The sequence below is a fragment of the Lactuca saligna genome, chromosome 8 (assembly GCF_052625555.1).
Source record: "Lactuca saligna cultivar CGN05327 chromosome 8, ASM5262555v1, whole genome shotgun sequence".
NCBI lineage: Eukaryota > Viridiplantae > Streptophyta > Magnoliopsida > Asterales > Asteraceae > Lactuca > Lactuca saligna.
Genome location: NC_136424.1, coordinates 222,388,858 through 222,401,248, shown reverse-complemented (window position 1 = coordinate 222,401,248; position 12,391 = coordinate 222,388,858).

The window sequence follows — 12,391 nt, the reverse complement described above, 5'->3', positions numbered from 1 at the left end:
TTAACACAATGCACGGTGATGTAAAAACTATATTTTTGGTTAATGATAGTCATATTTGGGAAAATACACACTCTTACAAGAGACACGCACATGGATACTAGATGCCTTGGTAGATACAGTTAGTAGGAAACATAGGGTTTTCTAGGATGTTCATTTATATACAAATTCTTACATTTCAAATTACATACAAGTACTTACATACAAATTAAGACACTAAAATACTTATGATCTCACCAACTTCAAAGCTGATACTCACTTTCAAAAATACTTGTATCCTCAGGTCATCAATAGACAGGTACCGATGCAAGGTTTAGTGAAGATGGAGCTCGTTCAAGACTCATCTTTCATTTTGATTTATGTTTTAGTATCTATTATAATTTGACAGAACACACTTGTATAATAATTATATTATTAATGCAATGGATGATGTTGTTTCTTGTTTACTACTTTTCATTGTTGTGATACTGTACATGACGTCCTCCGCCCTAGAACGTTTCCGCTGTTCAATGGTTTTGGGGTGTGACAGATTGGTGTCAGAGCATTGTTCATAGTGAGTTAAGTATATCAACCCATAAAAGATATACTAACTATAAATACATAAGGGATTAAAAATACTCTAACCAAGAGTTTATACTTTAAATAATAAAATATTTAATTAAGTATACGTGCCTGCATTCATGCTAAAATCAGTGTCACTAGGACAGTACAAAAGAATTACGATTATTGGGCAACACAGGTGGACTTAGAGACATATAGTCAAAACTGGGAAGATATAGCCTGATCACCTATATTATCCGAGGGTTGACTAGCATGTGCCTAAATGTAGTTGTGTGGTTGCAACAAGTCTAAAATCTTACAAAGCCTACCACAAAGAGAACTATAGAACATACCATTAAACTTAAAATACTATAGGAGTATTTGGTGTTACTATAAGTACTTTATACTTGAGAACTAAAACGAAATCTTCATTACTAAGTTGATAGTTGCTAAGTGGATACACAAAGGCTATATGTAATTAGGATGTCATAGACTTAGAATCTGTGAACATTTTTACTTTACCCCTATTCTGTGTGAATTTGGAGTTAATATCACTTATTCGAAGGCCTATCTTGTTTCGATTACATATAACTGGTATACACTTCACAAATAGCGATGTAACTAATGGATATTTTCTAAATAATTATCTAGATAGTTTCGTCTAATAATTATTTTCTTACCTAATTCTCGCGTAGATAACATGGTTGGACTCCATCCCCACGCCAACCAGTACCTTCTGAACGAAGTCATTGCTGGATGGTTTGGAGAAGAACCAGAGAATGATCATCCGATTCCTTTGAATGATCACAATGATGAAGACCTTTCGGATGGTGCTAACTCCGAACCTGAGGTTGAGAACCTACCCCAGGCAACTCCCGTTCCAATTCCTAACCCTCGCCCAGCTTTTCATGGCCCAACGCCTCCATGGGTTGAATGTTTGGAAGCATGGAGCGAAGATCATGATCAACCTATACCGTTTAATGGAGATCGAAGCTTGTACAACGTAAATGAAGGGAGCACATCAGATAAAGCTCTACCAATCCTGATCTGTAGAGTTGCCCGAAACGAAATTCAGGGCAGGACAACTCTACGTCGTATCGAGGAAGTTAACACCAACAGAGGGATGCATATCCTTCGCACCAACAGCCTTGAACATACTCGCGAGAGATCTAAGAGAAACCACGAGACCCTGCTACAAGAACTAGCTGAAACCCGAGCCGAAGTCATTGAGCTCCGAGTACGACAGAGAGTATACGAAAGATACCTACTTGATATGGAACGTCAACTGGCTGAACTGAGAGTTCACCAGAGGGATTACCGTCGCCAGTAATAGATGTTTTACTTTACTTTTCCTTGTTGAAAGGAATTTTTTTATGTCTATGCCTGAAGTGGCATTTTCTATGAAATTATCATGTACCGTAAGTACTTTTGGTTAGGTCTTTATACTGTCAAGGACTATCTGCTCTGGATATGATGTAATACCTTTTACAAGGTCATTTTCCCAAACTTTTACGTCATGAATATCAAAGATTTTGACAGTCGGCTAACTTATGTGTCATTCTTCATTCAAGTACTTTTATCATACTTTCATTGGAGTCTATCTGAATTCATGCTTTAGTCAAGTCATTGGACTATAGTAATTTAGCTCCGGAGACATCTCCAAGTATCTTTTAATGGTTGGATCATGTTATTCACCAACCAACAATACCTTAGCTTGAATGAAAAACGTCTTAAGACCATTCTACAAACTCACTTCCATTCCATTACTAGGACTGCATCATAGGGATGTAGGTCAATCCTTCATGAACACACCTCCATTCAGTACTAGGACTGCATCATTGAGATGTAGGTCAAACCTTCGCGAACATACTTCCATTCTGTGCTAGGACTGCATCATAGGGATGTAGGTCAAACTTTCGAGAACATAGTCTTACTCTTTACTTGAACAATCGAAGTACATCTAGGATCAACCAAAATCGCTCACAAAATCCTTATCTTTCGTGTTACAGAATCATGTCGTCATCCGGAAACAATCAGCCGAGAAACGAAACCTCTGCCTTTCCTATGGACGCCGCTACCTTTCAAACCACCATTACAACTGTCGTGATGGCTGCCATGACAGATGTCCTCGCGCACCGTAGCGCTATCAGCACAATCAATGCTGATGATGGGATTGAAGTTTCCAATCGTGGTATCCATCCAGGAAGTCGTCAAACAGTAACAGTCATAGGCTCGCAAAGCCGAAAAACAGAGAACAATAAACGAAAGCACCAAGCCCAGAAAGAACGCAAGAAATCCCAAAAACATGCCATGCAACAACAGCAAGTGGAAACCCCTGCCATCCCAGTACCTAGCAGGCCATACGAGGGAAAACTCCCGAAGTGTGACAAGTTTAGTTTCCATCATCATGGGGCCTGCCATGAGATGCAATGTTGAAATTGCCTAAAAATAGGGCACCATGATCGTAGCTGTGGAGCACCAGCACAACCCATCACTCAAGTCCCTATCATCGGGATCGACCCTACGCGAAAAAGTAGTGATAAAGCCGAACGCTTTAGGAAGCAGTTTCCAAGGTGGAGTAATGAGGAAGGCACTTGTGTCCACATAACACTGGCTAAACACCGCACTCCCACCAACAATGCCAGTACTAGCCAGTCATACCACCACTGCGGTGAGATAGGCCACTTTAAGAAAGATTGTCCTATAGCAAAGAACTCTGGTGCAGACGGCAGAATTCTCAGGATCACAGCTGCAGGAGAAACTATGTCGGACCCTCGTTAATGTAATTTAGGCGGTTCGTTGTAACAGACTTATAAACTATCCAGAACTAGTGCAACTAGAGTCTTATCTTTTGCAGGATCCTATTAGTATAAGGATGCGCATGCTCCGTATACTTGTCTTTTGTAGTATACCTTATTCGCAGCAATAGTCTTGTAGTAAGTCTAAAGTACTGTAACTCTGTTCATGGTTGCACGGTTGTGTTTTGTCTGTAAGCGCCTTATGTTCAAATCTAATGTCTTCAAGTTTCTGTATGATTCCGACATTATCATATGACTCGATTCAATTTGATCCTCACAAAAACAGCTTCATACGTAGATCTCTTTGTCAGTAAACGTCGTTTTAGCAAAGCCGTCATATCAGAACACCGAAGTACTCATGCATGGAGTACCTCATAGTTCTTTTCTTTTTCTAAAGAAATCCCCGAAGTAGCACTCGTGTAGTACATCAAGTTTAATCCAAGGATTCATGTGGTTGATCTATCACTGGGGAATGTATACATAAGGGTAATATATAATAAAGGTTCTACAGGTTTAGAATTGATGATTCCACTTTAACTTCTTTTTCCCCGATAGGATATGAGCTTAAGGAAGAATCAATTATTCGACTACCTTTTCAATCTTAATTATATATGACTCGTATACACGAGATTGTGATTGTGAAACCATGTATGAATCCTAAATATGAACTTCAGGACGGAGACTGCCCAAGACTACGAGTAATCGCAACGTCATGTGAACAAACATAGAACCCAGTATGACTTCTGTAAACGGATTGCCCTACAGTCTAAACACCTACAGAGATACGAGAACAGCCCAGACAACTTAGTGAACTACACATAAATAGAATTAGAAGACTAGGCTTCTTACCCTGGAGAATCCCGGTCAAATTCTTCCAGAGATCGACGGATTGCATTGTATGTACCTCGGCTATCGAGGACTCCGTCAAGATTTTTCAGTAGAAATCGTTATCTCTGCCTCGCATAAATGATTTGGTTGAGCAAACGCAAGGAAAGAATTACTTTCAAAAATGGATCTGATATCCGAATATCACCAATTCGAGCATTAGGGAAGGATGTCCGGAAGACTACCTTCCAAACTCGATGCGGACACTTCGAGTCCATAGTGATACCCTTCGGATAGGACCAATACACCCATAGTATTCATGAGCTAAATGAGTAAGGTACGCCTTTCTTACCTGGATCATTTCATCATTACTCCAAGTAATGACTTACTTATCTACCCTCGTAGTAAGAAGAAAACCATGGAAACATTACTTTCAGAAGTACTTTTCACGAAGTTCCTTAGGCACGAGTTTTGAAATTGAAGAGTCAAATTTCTATGACACACTAGTAGTGATGTGGGAAATTTTGAGTACTCTTACAATTTGTCAAAATCGTTGAGAATTTGTCGACACCAGAGATGCCGACAGTCATTTGCCAAATTCTAGGTCTTACCGACCTACTGTCATAGTTCATTCAGAACACCTCATGAATTACAGAAACCTTTACGACTCTGACCCAGCATGGGGTGGTCCTTGATTGGGGAAGTTAAACAAGAAAAAGAAACCTTGGAGATTCCAAGTGAGTGACCAAGTTCTTTAGGAGAAATCACTCTGGGAATGGCTTAATACGCTTCGTATTGCGTGGAAAGCTAAATCCAAGATAGTTAGAATCGGTCCTGTATCTCACAGACTAGATCTACTCCGTGAAATCAGTAACGTACATTCTACTCTTCACGTCTCGATCGTGAAACCATACCTTTCCGGTAGGACTTTTGTAAGTCCACTCGTTGAGATGCTCGCCTTCATATTAGAACCGTAGTGACCCTCGACCAAGAGGTCAAACGGACGAAGCAACACCGTCGCCAGTTAGTGAAGGTTCGTTGGGATACCAACCGAGATCCCGATTTCACTTAGGAGCGCTAGAACAAATCGATTAGGAAGTTTCCTCCTCACGACTTGATCATTCATACCTACTTCCTTATCTAAATTCTAATTTCGGGATGAAATTCCCTTTAACAGGGGGATGATGTGACAACCCGAAATTTCCATTCTGAACAAACCATATCAAGCCAATAGAAGTTAGAACAGTTACAGTAAAATTTCAGACTTTGGGTATAAGTTTGAGTATTTCTGGTTTAGCACTTAAGGAGATATCAGGAGAGTGGACGTACTACAGTTTTGTGCAACACTATTATTCCAATACACTATGATATTAGAGTTCATTTCAAGAATAAAATATTTTCTGCCAAAAATCTCAGGACTATATATAGAAACCAGAACCATATTCGTTCATTAGTTACATTTACAACTAGAGAAAAGCCAATTTCTCTCTCACGGATCTGCGGGTTTTTACCCAAAATAAAGAGTACTTCTATCTAGTTGTATTATATAGCTTAGATTATGTTTTATAACAATAAAATCGAACCAAAACCCCAAGATTTGAAACTTTACCGCCCAAGAACACTTGGAGAGTAAACTCCATTTTAAGGGCCAAAAGTGCGCCCAATGTCCCTCAAAGCCTTGGAACTCAACATAGGGACTACCATTACATGTTTAGACCACCAAAACAATTAAGAATCAAGAGTGAAAGTGAGTTCACAGCCAAGGAAGTTCTTGGGCCGTGAACTCCATTTTTAAGTGACAAAATGCCCTACCCCCCCCCCCCTTAAGCCAAGAGACTAAATTGGACATGTACCTAAATGATTTTAGGACTAGCAAACACACTTGGAACACCAAGAGTAAGGTGTTCACGGCCCAAGAAGTTCTAGGGCCGTGAACTCCATAAAATGGTGCCAAATGGTGCCATAAACTCTTCTAATGCCTAGTACAAGAGCCTAGTTTAGTTCCTAGTTAATTTAGGGACTTGAAAACACCATAAACATCATCCCAAGGGAGATTACGGCCATAATCTCCAAGGGATATGGTCCCAGGGCTGTGAACTCCTCAAAGGAGTTAAAAGGAAGCCCAAACACTTGTTTAAGCCTTGAAGCAATTCACCACTTGAGCTGTAATAATGTTAGGCTTCATTTCAGAACCTTATTGAGAGTTTACGGCCAGGAGTTTACTTCCCTGGGCCGTAAACTCCAACATATATGGTCTTTTGACCATAAACTTCCATGAGAGGTCTTGCACTCCTTTGTTGCAACCCATTAGCCTCCTAGCACTCGACCAAAGTGTTTACCTCGCATTAGAATGTTTATACATGTTTAAGTAGTGTTTTAATCACTAATTGTTTATATACATATGTCTTCATATGTAATTAGGATCATTGTGTGTGTCTAAAGTCTTCACTTGACACCAAGCACTTGTCCGATCCTTCCTTACGATATAGTCCGTTCAATTCCAATCACTTACTACAGGTGAGTTCATACCCCTTAATCAATGTTTTAACTGTTTTTAAATGTTTTATGGGGGGGGATACAAGTAGAATTATGCTAGTTACTATATCAATCACATGTGATTAGTAAGCAGCATTCAAATGATTGGCTACTCATTAGCTATTTTACCAAACAGTTTCCTTCAAATGATTTTCATAAACATTTTATATGATTAAAACTCCTTATTAAGTTGTACACTTTACTCTATATGCTTCATTTTAAACTCATTTATAATTGTGTTTCAAACAAATGTTCTTTTATACTTAAACTGTTTTATCAAACCCACGCTTTCAAACCGTTTTATAGATTGACATCAAGTTGATCTTTTCTTAGATAATAATTATTTTCAAATGTTTACAAAACTTACTTTATGCTTTTATATTATAAATTGCATGCCTATATATGTATATTTATATGAGGAATGTTTAAAAGACTTAGGAAGGCTATCCACCCTATTTCCTTTTCGCACTTGAGATGTGGTCTGGTGGGATATCGGGTACCCGTCCGAAGGTCGTTTAAATATTAGTTATATATCATGTGTACATATATAGTCATAAAGGTTCTTCCAGTTCATTCAATACCCTTGGGTAGCAAGGGTATATGCCCATGTTCATACCTACCAGTTATACTAGTAAGCTACCATAGGGGTAGTTTAGGAAGATACTAGAACTATTAGTAGAACACAATATCATACAATGAGTCAGTTCATTCATGAGTCAATACATGCTAGATAGAGAGAACATACATTACAGCTAGTACATACAGTACATTACTATACATGCTAGATAGAAAGAGCATACATTACAGCTAGCACAGGCAGAACATTTCAGTACATACAGGCTAGACAGAGAAAGATTTCACTTTTAGTTAGCACATTCATTACATATACATTTATGCAGTTATGTGAACCATTGGGCGGGTCATGGCACTTCCTTCCATGACCGCACTTGTATCCCGAATATCCTTAATTGGGGAGCGTATGAGTTTGCGTATAGATCTATACTGGATTGACTATCCTACACCTTGTTGCTCGCTACAGTGGGACTTGCAAGCCTACGGGTGTCAAATGTCATTTCTTACGGCGTCTTACATCGTCGTTTTACTAGAGTCGGTAGCAGGATACAGGTCGATCACATGTTATATTGAATACCTTTTTGTTCTTAAAGTAGTTAGTACAATGGTATTCACTTATTACAAATACTACAGTACTTTCAAGATTTCAATAGACTTAAGGTAGTTAGTACGTTTGTAGTTATTTGATACTACATCATAGTACTATTTCATTTTCCCCTTTACATTCACTTCGTGAACATTAACACGATGCACGGTGATGTAAAAACTATATTTTTGGTTAATGATAGTCATATTTGGGAAAATACACACTCTTACAAGAGACACGCACATGGATACTAGATGCCTTGGTAGAAGGATACAGTTAGAAGGAAACATAGGGTTTTCTAGGATGTTCATTTATATACAAATTCTTACATTTCAAATTAGATACAAGTACTTACATACAAATTATGACACTAAAAATACTTATGATCTCACCAGCTTCAAAGCTGATACTCGCTTTCAAAATTACTTGTATCCTCAGGTCATCAATAGACAGGTACCGATGCAAGGTTTAGTGAAGATGGAGCTCGTTCAAGACTCATCTTTCATTTTGATTTATGTTTTAGTATCTATTATAATTTGATAGAACACACTTGTATAATAATTATATTATTAATGAAATGGATGATGTTGTTGCTTGTTTACTACTTTTCATTGTTGTGATATTGTACATGACGTCCTCCACCCCAGAACGTTTCCGTCGTTCAATGGTTTTGGGGTGTGACACTAAACGTCAGTTCTGGGTTTGCAAACGCACGAGATTCCTATGTATTATGAAAAGATACACATGTGTATCTAATTAGGACTTGAATTATTTATTAGTTAAGGAGAAACACGTCTAATCACGAAAACACTCCATTACAAGCGTTTGGAGGGACCCGGGTGACATCTAGGGACGTATATGGCTTGGATATTGTGTTTACTCTTCAAGAGTAAACTCCATATGGAGTTTATGGCCCTAAGATCATGTCCAAATGAGTTCACGGCCGTGAACTCATGGATGATGGGTTTTAAGGTGCTAAATGGTCAAACATCACTTGGGGAAATTAGCTAGAATCAAATCTAAGGCATAGGAATGGATTTAACCCACATATGGACCACTTAATGGAATTTACGGCAGTAAACTAGGAGTTTACGGCTGTAAAATCCCCCATGCCCATTCCTTATGTGTTTTGGTGGTGTTAGGACAATCACATGTGATTTAAACTCATTTTACAAGCCTCAGATGGAATTTAGGGCATCATTTGCTTATGTTATAGGAGTTTACGCCCCAGGAACCCATCCTTGGGGGGTTTACGGCCATGAACTCCTAAGGGAGGGGTTTTCATTGAGTTTAAGGCTTCTAATTCGTTTGTGGTTGCTTCTAGACTTTATTCCAAGGCTATTGGTGTGTTTAAATGGCATTTTAACACTTTAAAATGAGTTTACTCTCCATGATATGGAGTTTACGGCCCAAGCATGTTCTTGGGAAGTAAACTCATGTTTACTCTCCAAAAACTAAGTTCAAGGTGTTCTAAGTCCATTTTGGTAAGCCTCTAAGTCATATCTAAGCTCCAAAGGTCGATTGGAAGGGTTTTTGGGCTCCAAAACCCAATTTATATGAGTTCACGGCCTAGGACTGTTCTAGGGATGTAAACTCATGAATATGATCCTATTCCATAGTTTGACCACGAATTTCAAGGTCTAAGATGTTATACTAGGAGTTAGGGTAGTTACCTTGGTAATTTGGAGCTTAAATTTGATGATTTTGGACCTAATTCTTGAGTTTGAGGAGAGAGGTTAGAGAGAGAGTAGTGAGAAAGAGGAAAGGCTTCAAATGAAGTCTTTTGAGCTTTAAATAGGTCCTAAGTTTGGGACACGGTGAAATTCTACCCGATACCGATGTTAAACGGGGCTTTTGGTCGCACCCGATTAAGTCGTCGTAACCCGGCGGGACAAATTCTAAAATCTATCTAATTATCATATTGGGGTGTTTTCTTGAGTTTCTAATGGGTTTGGATACTAATTAATTCATAATAGAAGTCTTGGAATAAATGAATTAATTTTAAAAACGTAAAAGGAAATGATTTGAAAAAGACGAATTTATAAACGAAAACGGGTTTCGGCGATGGTACGAACTTCGGGTTGTCACATTATCCCCTCGTTAGAAGGAATTTCATCCCGAAATTCAAACTTTAGATGTGACTCAAGGATTTGGAAAGAGATACGGATACTTCTACTTTTTTGGATTTTCACGCTCTCAAGTGAATTCGAGTCCTAGTGTAGCTTTCCGGCGAAGATTTAGTGTTGGAATATGACTTTGTTTCGTACATTAGTATATCGATCTAGGATTTCGATTGGTTCTACCATGACGTTCAGACTTTCATTGATTTTGGTCTCATCTAACGGATTACTAGGGTTTCATCGGGTAGATACTTCTTAATGACAGAGACGTGGGATACCGGATGGATGCTGTTAAGTCTTGAGGGTAATCGGAGTTTGTAGGCTACAGAATCAATCAAAATGAGGATTTTGAAAAGTTCTATGTTCCTTGGGATATGCGTTTCAGAATGTAACGCGCCATCTTTCTCATTGTTGGCTACCTTGATGGAGGACAATTCGGTTACTAATTGAGGACTATGTTTATGAAGAGGTTCGAATGAATAGGTAACAGTTTATCTTTCAGGACTAGAATTGAAAAAGGACTGCAAGTAGAAGGGTTGTCTAAGACGAATATACCTGTGGCAACGAATGAAACTAAGTTTATTGTCGTAGATTATAAGAGTTTGACCAGGGCGGACGTTAAGATGGATAGATTTTTCGGAACAAAGGATATCAACACGATTGAGATTCAATCAATCCATGCCAATGAATGCTTCAAAGCTCTATCTATGAGAAGTAGTTGGCTCTCTGAAATTTGTTGAACGGAGGAGAGTCTGGCGGCGGAGAGTTGTTGTTCCTTGGGCTAGGTCCTTTCTTTGGAGATATCTTGATTTAAAAAGATTAGGAAAGAGAGGATGATAAATCCTCCGAATTGAATCAAGAGATATGGCAGATATATATTCTGAATAAGCGATAAAGCAGGAAAGAGTCATCAAATCAAATAAATTATCGCTAAAGGAATGATTGAGGGGCAATGATGGGATAAGGATTTCTATAACGGATTTGGCTCGAGAAATACTCCCATAGTATTTCATAATTCGCTGTGACCATGGTTCGATGTTTGGGGTATTAGGTAAGTTTTAGGCATGCCGCACACCACAGTCACTCCTAAGCACATGTTGGCCGTGTCTCAAATGAATATAGTTGGCTAGGCTATATTGATCCTAGACACAACTACATAACTGCCCAGGTTTCACCGCAGCGTACAACACCCATTTACTTATGTTTTGTTCTACTTGTAGTTATGGATTTCGACGGTTAGGTATATTTATATACTTTTGAAAACACTTATATTTGAGGTATACTTTTAGTTCAGTGCACTTAGGCCCCTTAGTCTTTATAGTCTTATACCATGTAAGGTCTGGTATACTTAGTTCACTATAAACAAGGGCTCTGATACCAATCTGTCACACCCTGAAACCGAAGGCGGAAACGTTCCAGGGTGGACTCCACGTTGAGTAACAAATCCAATGTACATAGTAAGCAAAGTAAACAACCATTACATTACATATTAGAATTTACATCTGTTCAAAAGTAAAGTGTTACAAGTGTTATACATATGTATATATGGACAAAAGAAGAGACGAGTCTTTTGTACGCTCCATTTTCTCCAAAAAGGATCGCTGGGTACCTGTCTAATATGGACCTGAGAATACAAGCAGTTTGAAAATTAGCATAAAGCTGGTGAGTTCATAAGATGTTTTTTTTTTCTGAAAATGTACAAGTTCCCTTTGGTTTTCCGAAAAGTTTGTTATCCAAGAAAATCCCATATTTTCTTATATGTAAAGTTTGATTAACTGTTTTATTACACAAATCTGGTTATGTACAATTGTTATCCCAGGAAAATCCTATATTTTCCTAAAAGTAAGTTTAGTTATTAAATCCCAATGTAATATTTGATTATCTATCATACTTGTTATATTAGCTAGGTATTTTGATATCCTAATTGTGTTACACTTGAATGAGATGCGTGCCTTCGTATTCATATTCCTATTCTTAATCATATTCATATTCGTATTTTATATTTGTATTCGTATTTATATTTGTAGTCCTATTCGTATTCGTATTCGTATTCCTAGTCCTATTTCTAATCCTATTCGTATTCGTATTCGTATTCGCATTCGTATTCGCATTCGTATTCGCATTCCTAGTCCTATTTCTAATCCTATTCGCATTCGTATTCGTATTCGCATTTGTATTTGCATTCCTAGTTAACTACCATACTTATAGTATTAATTAAGTATTCTGATATCTTAGTTATTCTACATTCGAATGTTGATTATCTGCTATACTTAGTGGTATTTTCGAATATTTGGAGTCACTCAGAAACGTACATTAACAGTATTTTCGATGTTCTGGTGATTTCCAAAAGAGTACCTTAGACGTATTTTCGAATCTCTGTCGACATCCTAAGGCGTATGTATTCGAAACTCAGTCGA